Here is a 13,880-nt window from a genome sequence, read left to right as displayed (position 1 = left end):
CATCCCTAACCACTGGTGTGGAGCCTCTTTCCCAGCAAGGAAATGATTTGAGGGATGACAAATGGCAATGAGCAGTTTTTGTGGTGGTGTTTGGAGATTCTCAGAGCCTCCTGCCCTGGAGTGATACCCCACATGTCTAGGCCCATCTCCTGGCCAGCATTGGCTCACAGTTCACAGTGGGACGAGGACCCTGTGACCTCAGCTGAGCTTGGTCTGGGGAGCTGGGAGCGGCTTTGCATGTGTCCCCACCTGAGGACCATGCTACTTTGGGTGTGCATCTGCCACTCCCCTCCTCTGCCTGGCTTCACCCTGGGGCTCTCATGGTGAGGAGGGAGTGCCTTCTCCTACTCAAGCTGGAGTCCAGGGAGGGGTGGACTGTGCCCATTCCAACCTGGAGAGTTTTGTGAACACAGCTCTGCCTGGACTTACATCCTCTGCCCGCTTAGAGTCTCAGATGCAATCAGTCCCGGTGACGGTCCCTGCACTTTGGGTCTCTCTGAGCTTCAGTGCCCCATGCTGCCTGTCTCCGAGGGTACATAATCTTTCAGAGGTCTCTCTGCCCTTCAGTAAAAAGCCCTGCCTGCCAGTTGCCAGGTGTGCTGGCATGTCTGGCCCCCCAGGCTTAGCATGGCCTACACATATGCCCTCCTTGGGACTTCTGTAGGGACAGAGCAGGATAAGGTCCCTCTTTTCCTCTTTGCCCTGACATACTCTTGCTCACTGGCTCATCCCTGGGCACTCAGATCTGACTGTGTCTCTCAAGTATCTGGGGGCAACTCAGGTGCTGACTGAGGGCTGAAGGACTAGGAAGCATGGCTTCTATCCTGCCTTGTCCCTTGGCTTGGCCTGAGGCAGGAAGCCTGGGCCTGGAAGTGGGTGGCATGTACCTCTCGGAAGGCCAGACTTCTCATCCCTATCAGCCGTGCTGTGGATCATACTTGGCAAGAGACCTCTCATCACAACTTCAGTGGTCCCTTCTGCAAATGGGGGAGGGGGAGAGAGAGTGGTGATGCTGTCCTAGACCTAGGAGAGTGACAGAGAGGGTTTTAAGCTAGGTAGTCGTGTCCTATCCCAGTCCTCCTCACCTTGGAGTGGTGGCTGGGATCTTGGAGTTTCTCGTCGGCTCCTGAGCCTGCCCTCTGCTTTGCCCTGACTCTGTGCTTCTACCTGACTGGGAAACTTCTGTGATAGCCCTGGCTCTGTCCTCACTGCCTCCTGCCCCCTGTACTCCTTGCCCCCATTCCTGCCAGGATGAGGAGCAAGAGGGGTCAGCTGAAGTCTCCAGCCCTCTGCCTGCCCCCTTACTGGGCCCACCTTCCCAGAGGCAGCTCTGAGCAGATCCTGCCTCAGTTGAGGAACCCTCCAAGGCCCCCTGCTGCTCCTGGGATTAAAAAAAAAAAAAGACCCTCAACTGAGTGTTCAAGAACTCCTCTGTGTACCCACCCTTCCCTTCATCCCAAGGGCCATGACGCCACCACTCACCTTTCCTGCAGATCCTTGAAGCCTGCTGTGCTGTTCCTCTGCTCATGCTGGCTGCTAGCCTGGTGTGTCCTTTGTCTCTGGTGTGTCCCAGCATCACTGTTGTATTCCGAGAGGCTCCCCTGCTACCTTCAGCGGTGTGACCCCACCCGTTCTTCCTGAGGGGCCTTGAACCATATCTCAGCTCGCCCCCCAGTGTCCTCTAGACAGTGTTTGCAGGAGCCTGAGCCGGGATCTGTGTCACTTCTGTTTTTAGCATTGGGCTCCTATTGACCTATTGGGCACATAGTAGGTATTTGGAGAGATTTATGGTGAGCTCCAGGGGACAGTTTGATTACCTGCTGGGAAAGAAATGGCTCCCAATCTGTCTTCTTATGGCCAGAGAAGTGTTGATGGGAAAGTGGAGTCTTGCCCATCAGGTTTCTCTTAAGTTACTCTCTGGTTTGTGAATTTCGTTGTATTGTTTTTCAATTTTCCCAGAGCATCTGCTACTGTGAAAATTTTCATTATCACTGGCAAAGATCCCCTCTCATCCCTGCTGGCTGCAGGAGAGTTCTGATTTCTCTCCCCATCTGCTCTGAAGCACCTGGGGGCTGAGATGGGTAATGTCCCTGGGCCAGCTGGGCTGTTTCTCAGAAGAGGTCAGGAGTGAGCCATCCCCTGAGGTGGGGCTCAGCAGGGCTGACCTGCATGGCCAGGGAGTGTTGGCCATGGCCTGTGTCTTGAGGGTATTCTGGTACTTCTCTGAGTTGTGGGGTTGTTCATACTGGGAGAGCTGGCTTTGGGGCTTGGCCAGCATTGACACCATTCCTTTTCCACGTAGAGAGCCCTTGTTCCCAGAGTGTTCCTTCCCCTCACATGGTGGAGTTTTATCAGTGACGCTCCCTATGCTACCCAGACTCATTCTCTAAAAGGGGCATTTTTGACAATTTTGGAGGTTATGATGCCATGATGGCTGTTAGGACATTGAGGAGGTGCTAGGAAGCAAGGCTGGTATAACTGCAGCAGGTGGAACCAGACATGGCATCAGCCCCCTTGCCCTTTACCTGCAGCACTACACCTGGGCATCCTGCTTGGGCACAGTAGAGATGAGCAAAGGATACCCAAGTCATGCCAACCCTGCTGACCATCAGCTCAGGCCTTGCTCCTCTGGTCTTGCACCTGATTGGACTGCTTTCTTCTCCTGCTGCATTAGGTGGGAAGGTAGCTGCATAGATTGGTGCTCATTGCTTCTTTGACACTTGCTTCTTTGCTTCTCTGAAACTTGATTCTCTGTCCTGTGAGGTTGGCACTATCATAAGCCCATTTTGGGGAGGATCAGTGAAGTCATTACTTAGCCAAAGTCACAGGTAGCTCTAGGATGCAGACCATGGATTTGAGTACAAGTAGTTTGGTGCTAGATCATATCTTCTTACATGGGGGAGAGGCCTCATTTCTTTGTTTCAGCCCCTAGTGGGCTAGACAGCAGCCTGCCACCTTTTCCTTTGTGCTATTGGATATCTCTGCACTAATGTGGCTTTCAGTTTCAAAAGTGCTGGGAAGGAGGGTACTCAGTACCTGGTCAGTGAAAGAATAAATGACAGATACTTCCCAAGGGGAATGGTTGAGAATTTATCTGAGACATTATTTTGTGCCAGAGGCTGTGATTTCATGCCTCATGCATGATGCAGCTGCTGGAACCCCTACCCTTCCTCCTCTCCCTTTACAACATAAGCACTGAAGTTTGGACACATGGATTGGCCAGCCCAGGCTACAGGCAGCTGAGTGGCAGAGCTAGGATGTGGCTCCAGCTTCAGGATTGTCAAACCTGTTCTCTTTGCCCCACCTACATGAGATGATGGACAGCTTCTGAACCCTGAATGGAAATAGGAGCCACAGTGCAGAATAGAGCTCTTTGTCTCTTTGGAGCAGGTGGTCCTATCAAGGAGAGAGGACTCAGGAACAGGGAGTGACAGTGCAAGATTCCCACCCATATCCACTTACACAACTGCATGCACACACAGATGCACACAGACACTGAGAGAGAGAGAGAGAGAGAGAGAGAGAGAGAGAGAGAGAGAGAGAGAGAGAGAGAGAAAGAAAGAGAAAGAGAAACGGAGGCCCCAGAAGTAAGAAGCAACAATGAGGAGGATTCTAGAGGATTCTAGAGATAGCCAGAGAGCGCTGGAGAAAGTCAGATATGGGTTGAAATAGAAAGGGAGAACCAGCAACCTCACAACCTCACTGAACCTCAGTTTCCCATCTGGTAGGGTCACGGGCCTGGGCAGGAGTGCTTTGGCCATGACTGGTCTGGTATCTGGGTAGTCCTTTCAGGAGACAAAAGAGGAGAGGCAGTCACTGGATTTGGCCTTAGGGACCTGGGGTATGGGAAGGGCTGAGAGCAGGTTGAGGACATCTGAGCTCAGCTCTGGTTCCTCAGTCCTAGTGTCCAGGGCCTCTGAGTGGTCTGTTGCTAGGAGACTGGCCTGGCATGATAACTGCTAGGAGGACAGACTGCTGGGCAGGATTTCCCATTGTTGAGTTCAGTGGATATTCTTTACCCCCATGGTCCAGTGACTGCAGGAGAGGTGTTGCTTCCAGGAGCCCTAAATCCACAGGCAGGTGGGTTTTCAGGGATGCTGCCCTCCCTTGTCCCCAGGGCTGGATCATGCTTGGTGTCTGGTCAAGAGGGAGTTGGGCTTTTCTGTTCAGCAGAGCTGAGATGACTGTTCTCTTGGCAGAGTAGGTGGAGGCCACCTCCAGACACACTGCTATGACTTGAATATGGATAGTCCCTCAGTGCCCCATATGTGGGGGACTCAGATACAACTGAACCTCTCAGAGAGCTCTTTGGGTCTCCTTCAGAGGCCCATATGTTAAAGGCCTGGTCCCCAGGATGGTACTGTTGGGGAGTGCCATGGACCTTTAAGAGGTGGGGCCTAGGGGGAGGCCCTTAGATCATTGGGGGTGTGCCTCTGAGGGGTCTCCTGGGACCCCAGTCTCCCATGCTTTTTCTGCTTCCTGGCTTGTTGTTTGAGCAGTTTGCTCTATCATGCACTCTTGCCACGACACGCTGCCCTCATCAGAGTCCCAAAACAATGAGGCCACCAAACCTTGAACTGGAACCTCCAGAAATGTGACCTCCATAACCCCTTTCTGTTTATAAAGTTAATTGTATAGTGATGAGAAGCTGACTTGTACATACACTGAATGGAGTTGATCCCAAGAATCCTCCCCCACAACCCACACAGCAGCCTCCCCTATGAGAAGGCCAAATACTACAGAAGTTAATCCTTTTTGGAGCACTTACTACTTACTGAACCATTGTTTTAAAGTCTTTTATATCAATTACCTTGTTTAATCCTCACGACAGACTTAGGAAGCAAGGACTGTTATTATCTATTTACAGGTGAGGAACTGAGACTCAGTGAGGTTACATGGCTTGCCTGAAGGCACACAGCTGTCTGCCTCCTGGACTGTGTACTTAACTTTGAGGTCAGAGGCGACTTGGGTTTGAACCTGGGCTCCCCTGGGGCTCTAGTCAATGTTCTAACCTTAGATCTATGTTCCTGTTCTTCCTGTCTACAATGGGGTAGCTGCACCTACCTCCCAGAGGTGTCATGGGGTTCAGCTATTAGGTGGGTGGCCCTAGTGTGGCACCTGGTGGTCATTTGTGATAAGTCTCTCTCCTTTCTGGAGAGCAGGGCCCACATCCTTGTGCCCTATCTGAAGCATGGCCACAACCTTTTCTCCTCTCTTTCTCTAAATAGAGCTTAAAGCACTTTCTTGGTTACCCTTTTCTGGTACCAGACCGCCCTGGATATGGCAGACAAAATGTTGCATGTCACTTTTGTAATCTTTCCACCATGTCCTCGGTCTAGTGGAGCACCCCACCCCCCCAGAGCTCCTTGTACTGCCTGAGTTTCCATCCCTGTCCTCTCTGAGCCAATTCTGCTTCATGGCCTTGACCGCTGAGTTGTCCTGTCTCTGGGCTCCATGGAACCAGCCATCCTCAAATCTGGCTTACTGGTCTCTTCCTTCATTTGCCAGCTCCAGGATAGCATTGTTGTTTTTCCCCAAGGTTCTCAACACTAAACAATTCTTCCTTCTTGGGCAGAATTAGATGAAGTGAGTTGCCTGGCTTGCCTGTTCAGGGATTGGGTTCTGGGCTAAGTCTAGGAGGCCCCACAGTCCAAGATCTTTCTTCTCATTGTGTTGCCCAATGGAAGCCCTGTTTGTGGCAAGCCATAATTTTCCATTGCCATAATCAAAGCCATCCTATTGAGTCTCTGCATTATTTGTTAACTTTATAGCACTGATATTTCAAACAACTTCTTTAGTATTCATACATCTGTGCTTTTATTTAGGTCATCCCATGTCCTTTGAACACCTCTGCATAGGCCCTGAACCTGAAGATATAGAAAGCCGTGGCCTCAGTCTCACTTCTTTGGACCTTAATATTAAGCATGAGATGATATAATAATACATACTCAGTAGAAGTATCCTAGGATAAAGTATTCCTGGTGAGAGCACAGAATCCTAACCACTAGACCACCAGGGAGCATCAAGATAATGTGTTTTGGACCTGCAGGAAAAAGAATGGCTAACTTTGCATAGCAAGAGGGAAGTCAAAGACAGTTGCACAGAGGAACAGGCATTTGGGAAGGGTTTTGAGCAATGAGTAGGAGTTTGAAAGGCAAAGTAAAGGGGGAAGAGTGTTTCAGGAAAAGGGAACCAGCTTGTGCAAAGTTAGTGACTAGGTATGAACCCATGAATGACATGAACAGAAGGCATGGAGCATGTGAAGTTTGGAAAACAGATTGGTGCCCTCTTGGTATGTGAAGTTGAGGGTCGGTGGCCAGTGTCACCAGCTGAACTTCAATTCCCTAGCAGCAGGGAGCATAGCAGGTATTTCAAGGGCATGTTTGGTGCTGAACTTTGGTCTGTACAGTGGCCTGGAGGAAGGAGAGCCAGGAGGCAGGGAGACCAGTTGGCCAATGAGGGATGTGGGTGGACATAGAGGGGTGGTGTGAGGGCTGCAGATGTTCAGAGGTCGGGTCCTTTCACACAGGGACTGAGAGGAAGCCCAGGAGGGGACCTCTGGGTTTGGGGTGCTGAGAGTGCTGCAGGAGGCCCCGGCACTTAGCTGCTTTCGAGGTTCTTCAAGGCGCTCCGCTGTGCAGACATGACCAGGACTCAGCACTGTCCTGATTTAACTTTCGGTGTAGGCTTCTGTGTGAATCCCGACCGGGAGCCTATCGTTCCATTGGTGGAGCAGTAAAAGTCATTAACGAGGAGCTGGAGAGCTATAAATAAGTGAGCACAATCCCACCCAGTGTTCCCTGTGTTTCCAACCCGCGGGAGCAGGGAATCAGCTTTGATTCATTAATTGGCAGAGGGATGGGGCCCCAGAGACCCCATGGCGCCTCTAACTCTTCCCCATCCTCTTGGTTGGCTCTGTGCATTGCCTGAGCCAGTTGCCCACATGCTGTAGGTTACAGTTCATCGTCCCTTTGGCCCTGCTGTCCTGGGCTTCCCTGGGCTGGTCTTGGGCTTGAGGCCAGAAGGGCATGAAGGCTCCTGTGCTGATGGTGTTCCAGGAGAGAAGCTGCCCAGGTGCTGCTGCTCAGGCCAGACCTCGGCCAGCCTCTTTCCTCCCCACTCATCTTTCACTCCCTCTGAGCTCTCCTGGCTCCTCTCCTTACAGAGTGTCAGCTTTAAGAAACTAACTGTCCTTCAAATTGTGGGCTGTGGCTTTTCTTTTTGGAGGGCATGGCGAGGAATTGGCACGTTTGAAAATTCTGTGTCTTGCCCATGAAATCTTCTCTTCCGGAATTGTTTAGTGCATTAAATAGGTTGCAGCTCTGTCCTCCAGGGCAGGCACCGGTCAGGGGCTGGGAGCGTGCTGTTCAGGTGCCTGTGCATGCACCCATGGGCCAGGGAAGGAGACTGCTGCGCAGCGGGGGCACAGAATAGTCCACTAAGGCCAATGCTGATGATCCGTACAAAGCAAACCACAGCAAGGGAAGATTGCGGGTTGTGAACGGTTCACTGGAGGGGTGATGGTTGCCCACAAAGCACACAGAGAAGAGCGTTAGGCAGACAGGCGTGGGCAGGAGCACTGTAGGCAGTGTGGGGAGTAGGCGAGGAGACCGCAGGGCTAAGAGCTTGGGGCGGGGAGTTACTGTGTAAAGTCTGGCTCCCTGGAAGGCAGGGCGTGGGTGTGGATACCCAGAGCCTCCGGGGCCCTGTGTTTTGTTTTAAGGATAATGGGAAGCTGGGTTTTAAGCAGGGACAGCCCAGTCTGGGACTTCATAAGGGCCAGACCATTGTGGCATGTAGCAGAGATGGTGTGTGTGGGCCCCCTGGGGAGGTGACCATGGCTTGGACCAAGGTGATGGCAGTGGAATGGAGGAAAGTGGACAGATCCAATTTACATTTGGGAGATAAAACATCTAGGACTTGCTGACAACTGCGTGCAGGGGATCAGGAAGGAAGGAGAATTAAGAACAAGTGGGTAGATGGGGGTGCCACTTTCCTGAGATCGAGGAATCAGCTCAACCCTTGGGAGGTCCGTGTTGTCAAGTGTGAGTGGCCAGTAGATTCCCCCAGTGGAGACATCAGGTAGGTGTTGGCTGGGGATTAGGAGCCCAGGGAAGGGCTATGGGCTTAATCTTTAGAGGCAAAAAGAAGACTGATTATTCCAGAGAGAGGATATAAAGGATGGAGCTGAGTATGGGAGAAGGCAAGAGGCAGGGGATCCTGAGCCCAGTAGCAGGGAGCAGCCTTAGATGGGGGAGACTTCCTTCTTTGACTCTCAGTACAAATGCAGATAGATGTGAAGATCTGGAGGCAGGAAGTGGAGCTGCCTTGTGATGCTTGCTTCTAGTTTATTGATGAAGAGTAAAGCAAGGTCATCAGTTGAACTTGGGGTAGGACCCTGCGAGGCTCGAGGACAAAAGGAAGGGAAGTAGTAGTGAAGAAAGGAAGTAAGGTGAACAGCAGGGTGGGGAATTGGTGACCCCGTGGGGGTTGGTGACAATAAAGCTTCGAGGTCATCAAGTTGCCAGGTGTGTGCCTTTCTCTGCCGCTCTCTGTTGCTTGCTCCTAGGGGTAGAGAAGTAGATGGGCAGGTTGACCTGCCGTGGGTCGACCCTGGGTCGAGGTTTCAACAGTCATGCTATGTGAAGACAGAGGACTGAGGGAGCCTGCAATAGAGTGACCAGAGAGGATCCTGGGCCAGGAGGGCAGTGAATGCTGGAGGAGGAAGGACTTGCAGGTCTCCAGAAATATGGAGCGCTAGCGTGTGAGTGACCGAAGCAAGTGGTGGACAGGTTGCTTGTCAAGTGTGTGCTCTGCACTCAGGAGGGAGGCACCTTTCCCTAGGGAGCCTGGGGGAGGATCCACGCACTCTAGGGCAGAGGCCCAGTGCTGGCCTTTTACAGCCCTGCCCCCTATGTAGCCCCATTCGGTGGTTTTGTTTACCCTTTGGATGTCTTAATAAAAGATGAAAAATGTTTATTCTCCATAGATCAATAATTTACTATGAGTTATGACAATACTAAATTTGGTCAATTATTCATTGGCCATAAAGTATTTATAAATGCTACCTTAATTTAAAGCATTAGCCATTAGAATTCAAATATTCATAAAGCCAGTGCCAATTTAAAGAAGGAAAGGAAGGACTCAGATAACAAGGGTGGCAGGGGGGAGACTGGGTGCCTGCAGCTGTTAAGATGATTGGAGGCATGAGATGGCCCGAGGGAGCAGCCTCAGGGCTGGCAGAGGTAGTGGACTCCCTTGGGGAGAGGTCATTCCTTCTTGGCAGGTAGGGCTCAGTCTGGGTCTGCTCAGAGCCTGGCTCTCCTGTTGTCTGCAGAGACCAGTTAAACCTTGCTACGCCTAGGTGAGGCAAAGCACCAACCAGGCTGCTTCTTCCCCAGGTGGAGGCTCTCGCTTGCCTTGTTCACCTGGAAACGTCAGGCTGTTTTTGTAAGGTGGTACCCAGAGATCAGTTAACTCAGGGGCTGCTGTTTGAGGGAGCTTGTGATCCCAGAGGAGCAGGAGCGGCATGGGTGGAACTCCTCTATTCAAGAATCAGGTCTGGTTCCCAGGGGGAGCAGCTATGACTGAACCTGGGAATTGAAGCATCCAGGATGCCTGGCCAGTGTCGTTACAGGCAAGGCACTGGAAAGGTGGGTCTCTTCTAGCATAAGCCTTGTGGGGTATTATTTCCCACAGTGTTGGCCTGGGAATTTTCTAGATATCCTGATGGGGATGGAGAACCGTGCCCAGGATGACCTCAGTAACTGGGGAGAGGCACTTCTCCTATCTCTAGTCCCCACCCTGAAGTCAGGTACCAAATGACTTGATGGACTGAAGAATTGCTTCCAGTCAGGGCAGGCCATATTCCTGCTTGCTTGCTCTTTCCTGGTGAGTGTTAGGCTTGGAGTTGCCCTGGGATTTCTATCCAGGAAAGGGGATGTAAGATCAACTGCAGAGTCTTGGGCTCTGTATCCTGTTGGCCTCCATCTCTTCCCATTATTGGCAAGAGATTGGGAGGGATCTGGTGACCTGGTTCTGAGGTTCTCTGACTGTATAGCACTGGTCAAATGACCAGCTCTCTCTGTGCTTCAATTTTCTCACCAAGGGATAAGAAAGCTCACCTGGGGTGAGAGTTAGAGAGAGTGTGTCCTGTCAGGTGGTCAGTATTGCACCTGACATATCTTAACCAGATCCTTGGCTGCTGACATCGTCCCTGGGGAAGCTGATGGGAGTGTGAGTGTGATAGTGGATGGGGGGGCGTGTCTGGGAGCCCTGGTTGAGCTCCCACAGTTCTTCTTCTCTGGTGCCAAACCTGAATTCAGAGCAGCCTCTCTCCTCCCAATTCCTGGGAAGCTGCTGACCGGCTTACACACCTTCTTGTTGACCCTCTGCTTTCCTGGGCCAGAGCTCTGGGCAAGGACCTTGAGCTGCTCATTACGATTCATCTCTGCTTCCTTCCTTTCCCCACCAATGAGTCCTGCTCAGGGAGCCCTTACCAATCCATCAAGTCTGCACTCTAATCAAGAGAGAAATCAGTTTTATGACTATATGATATTGGAGGCAAAGAATGATAACAAAAGCTGTTATCCTCTAGAGAGCTTTGGAAACATCTCTAAGCTTCAAGCTGGAGGACCTTGACTTCTGAGGTCCTACTAGACACCAGGCAGCCCACATTGCTCTACACAGATAAAAACCTTTCATGGAATGCACCCAGCAGCCCTGGGAAGTGGGTACCATCATCTTTATTTGGTGTTGGTGTGAGTGTGTGTGTTTGTGTGTGTGTATGTATGGGGGGTGGTGGGAAGAAGCCCCAAGAGGATTGGCCCCTCACCTAAGGTCTCACAGTATGTCCACAACAAGGTCCAAACTCATACCCAGGAGTTCAATGTCTTTCGTCACAACCAGGGCACAAGTTGTGTAATGTCTCCTCTCACATAACCTTGATTAAGCTAATAGCTAATTTGGCTTTGATCTGATGTATTTTGATCTTATTATTTTTATGTTAGAAGCCTCCAAATAACCATCATTTCAACAGTGCCCCAATTAGCAGGCCATTCACAGTGGATTGAAAATTGACTCGCATTGGGTCTCTCCATTAGTGCCTGGGAGAGACTTCCAGCCTTAATTACCCACCCTGTTTGCTGAGGCTGGGTGACTTGTGATACTGCAGATGGCTGCATGAGGGGTGGGTCAGCCATGCCCACCTCCATGAGGGAGGGCTGTCAGCATGAGGAGCAAATGGATCTTAGGTGTGACGACCAGCACTTAAGATCCTGGGCATGACTTGGATGGAGAAGTTGATGAGATGGGGAGGGTCCAAGGAAAGGACTGGGAAACTGATATCTGGCATCTTTATGTGTACAGTGTCTGTGGGCAGTTGCTATCCATGTTCTGAGTCCCGTAGCTCTGCTGGGGGGAGATTCTTATCCCCATTGAATAGAAAACTGAGGCTCAGCAAGGAGACCTGCCCAGGACCACATGGCTACTGACTAGAAGGGAAAAACCAGAACTGGGTGTGTGAGGTCTTTTCCTGCAGCCTCCTGGTGAGGGGTGCAACCCCCGCCACCATTACTGCTGGTCTAAATCCTTTTCTTCCTTTGAGGCATGAAGCATACAGGAAGGCAGGAGCCAGTCCCTGTCCCCAGTGCACATGTGTGAAACTGGGCCTTGGAGAGGTTCTGTGGCTTCAGGGCCTGGTGGATATGGATTTGGGGACTTCCTAGGGTTTACTGTAAGTGACTTGTGGGGGAACTGGTCAGAGGGAGTGACAAGAGCCTAGAGTGACTGACAGCTGCAAGGCGGGTTCTCTCTGATGTCCTGGGTTGGAATCATCTCTCCACAACTAATGGCTGGTGTTTCTGGACAATTTATGGCCCCATGATGTTCAGTTTATTTTATAAAATTGCTTCTAAGATTATAAATGCAATATCTTGGCATTAAAGAGATTCTGTACAAAAAAAAGAAAGAACAACCTATTCATCATCACCGTGTCGTAGCTTTTAGAGTTTTTTTTTCTTGCTTTATTCATACGGATGCTTTCTATCTAGTTGTAATCAGGGTGAGCATATAATTTTGTGTCCTGGTTTTTTCACTTGATCGCTTCTCAGAAGTATTTTCCCCCTGTGTCTGGCACTGTTGGAGATTGGGTGGTGTCTCAGGCCAGCCGTGTCCCTTGACGGTTGTGTGGTCTCACATCTCATTATCTGGGAAATGGATGCAGTGATCCCTTCCCTGCACGGACAACCTGAGAATAACGTGAATTCACATATATCACAGACTTGACAGAGTTTGGCCCAGAGGAAATTCTGCTACAATTGTCCTACCTCTTACGTAGCTTTCATGCTTAGCCATTATTGGAGAATTCTTTTTCTTTGCTAAAGGAATTGCCTATTCATGTCACAAAATTTTGGCAAAGTATAGAAAAGAATTTAGGCTTCTTCTAGATTGCAGTCGCTTCTAGCATTTTGCATGATTTCCTTCCGATCTTTCTTTCATGCATGTTGAGTTTTATTTAATTGATATCATAAAACACGTACAATTTCACATTATTTTTCACATACCTTTTTATGACAAGTACTTTCCCATGTTACTGTGGTGTTTTCATGAATGGTTTTAAAGGCTGCATATGCTTTCGGCAAATGGAGTGCTTTCATAACCACTTACCTATTTGCATCTTTTAGATTGTCAGCAATATTCCAAGAGTACTGCTAAGTGTCCTCTGCATGCTTTTGGACCTAATGCTGTTCCTACAGTTTGGATGAGTGCCCAGAGAGGAATTGTTGACCAGGGAGCATGAAAATCTCGGGACTCCATGGTATCCTTGTAGAAGTCTTTACTGACCATTGTGTGCTGGGCATTTATTTGCCTGTGGAAGGGTGGTGAACACAGCAGGCAGGCACTGACCTTGTCTTCTTGGAGCTTGAGGTCAAGTTGAAGAGCCAGACAGTTACACAGGCAACCATGTGGTGCCGTAATAGGGAAAGTGGGGGATCCTGCGATAAGGGGACTTTAGTCTATCTGGGAAAGTAGTTTGAGTCTTGAAGTAGGAGTGGGCATGTGGGTTGAAGAGGTGTGTCTGAGAGGCCAACGGTGAGCAGCTGGCTGGAGTCTAGTGGGCAGAGGTGTGGTAGGGAGCGTGAGGCTGCAGGTATGGAGTTTGACTCTATTTCTAAGGCTCTTGGGAGCTGCCAAGGGGTCTAAATATGCAGGATGTGACTGGATTTCTGGGAAGTCTGGGTGGGTGAGGGCAGAGCATTTGGGTGGCTTTCAGATTCTCAGGAGAGACTTCATTGCCCCTCGTGTAACCACCTCCAGTCCCTGGCTTGGAGGCAGTGGATTCAGCAAGGAGAATGTGTGATCTGAGCTGTCATGATGCTCACAAGGGGTAAGGCCAGCCCCTGTCAGGGGAGCAACCACCTTGGATGCTGGTGAGTGTGGAGGGACCTGGCCTGCTGTTGCCTTCTCCTTGCAGGTGGGTTTCCTTGTCTTTACCTCCTTCCCCTAGCCCTATCCGAGGCATTACATAAACCCAAGGGCTCCTGACCGAAAGAATCACATTGTCAAAGTTGTTCAAAGTCTGCTGCGTGCAGCAGATGGCCTGCTGCCATTCACAGGCTGTGTTTTGAAACCGCATCTGCTTTCCCACATTCCTGCCATCACACAAAGCATTCAGAAGAAATGTTTGCCTCAAAACTGGCATGGGGGATTGTGGCATGGGAGGTGCATCTTTCTATTAGCTGGTCTGGCGTCCTAAAAAGGCATGAGTGGGTGGCTAAAAGGGGTGCCCCTTGTGGTCACTGGGTGATTTCAAAAGTTGAGTCCCTGAGTGCATTAATGCTAGAAGAGGTTGCTGGCTGCCCTGTCGCATTCCTCCTGCA

At 50.5% G+C, this 13,880-nt stretch overlaps 1 protein-coding gene across 1 annotated transcript in view; it reads left to right on the top strand.

Moving 5' to 3' along the window:
* Positions 1 to 13,880, top strand: part of Grid1 (glutamate ionotropic receptor delta type subunit 1) — a 745,266-nt gene that overhangs the window by 137,530 nt on the left and 593,856 nt on the right. The window lies entirely within an intron of this gene.

This window comes from Sciurus carolinensis, chromosome 5 (assembly GCF_902686445.1).
Source record: "Sciurus carolinensis chromosome 5, mSciCar1.2, whole genome shotgun sequence".
Classification (NCBI taxonomy): Eukaryota; Metazoa; Chordata; class Mammalia; order Rodentia; family Sciuridae; genus Sciurus; species Sciurus carolinensis.
The sequence above is the reverse complement of the archived record's forward strand: the minus strand, read 5'-3'. Positions and strand labels throughout refer to the sequence as shown.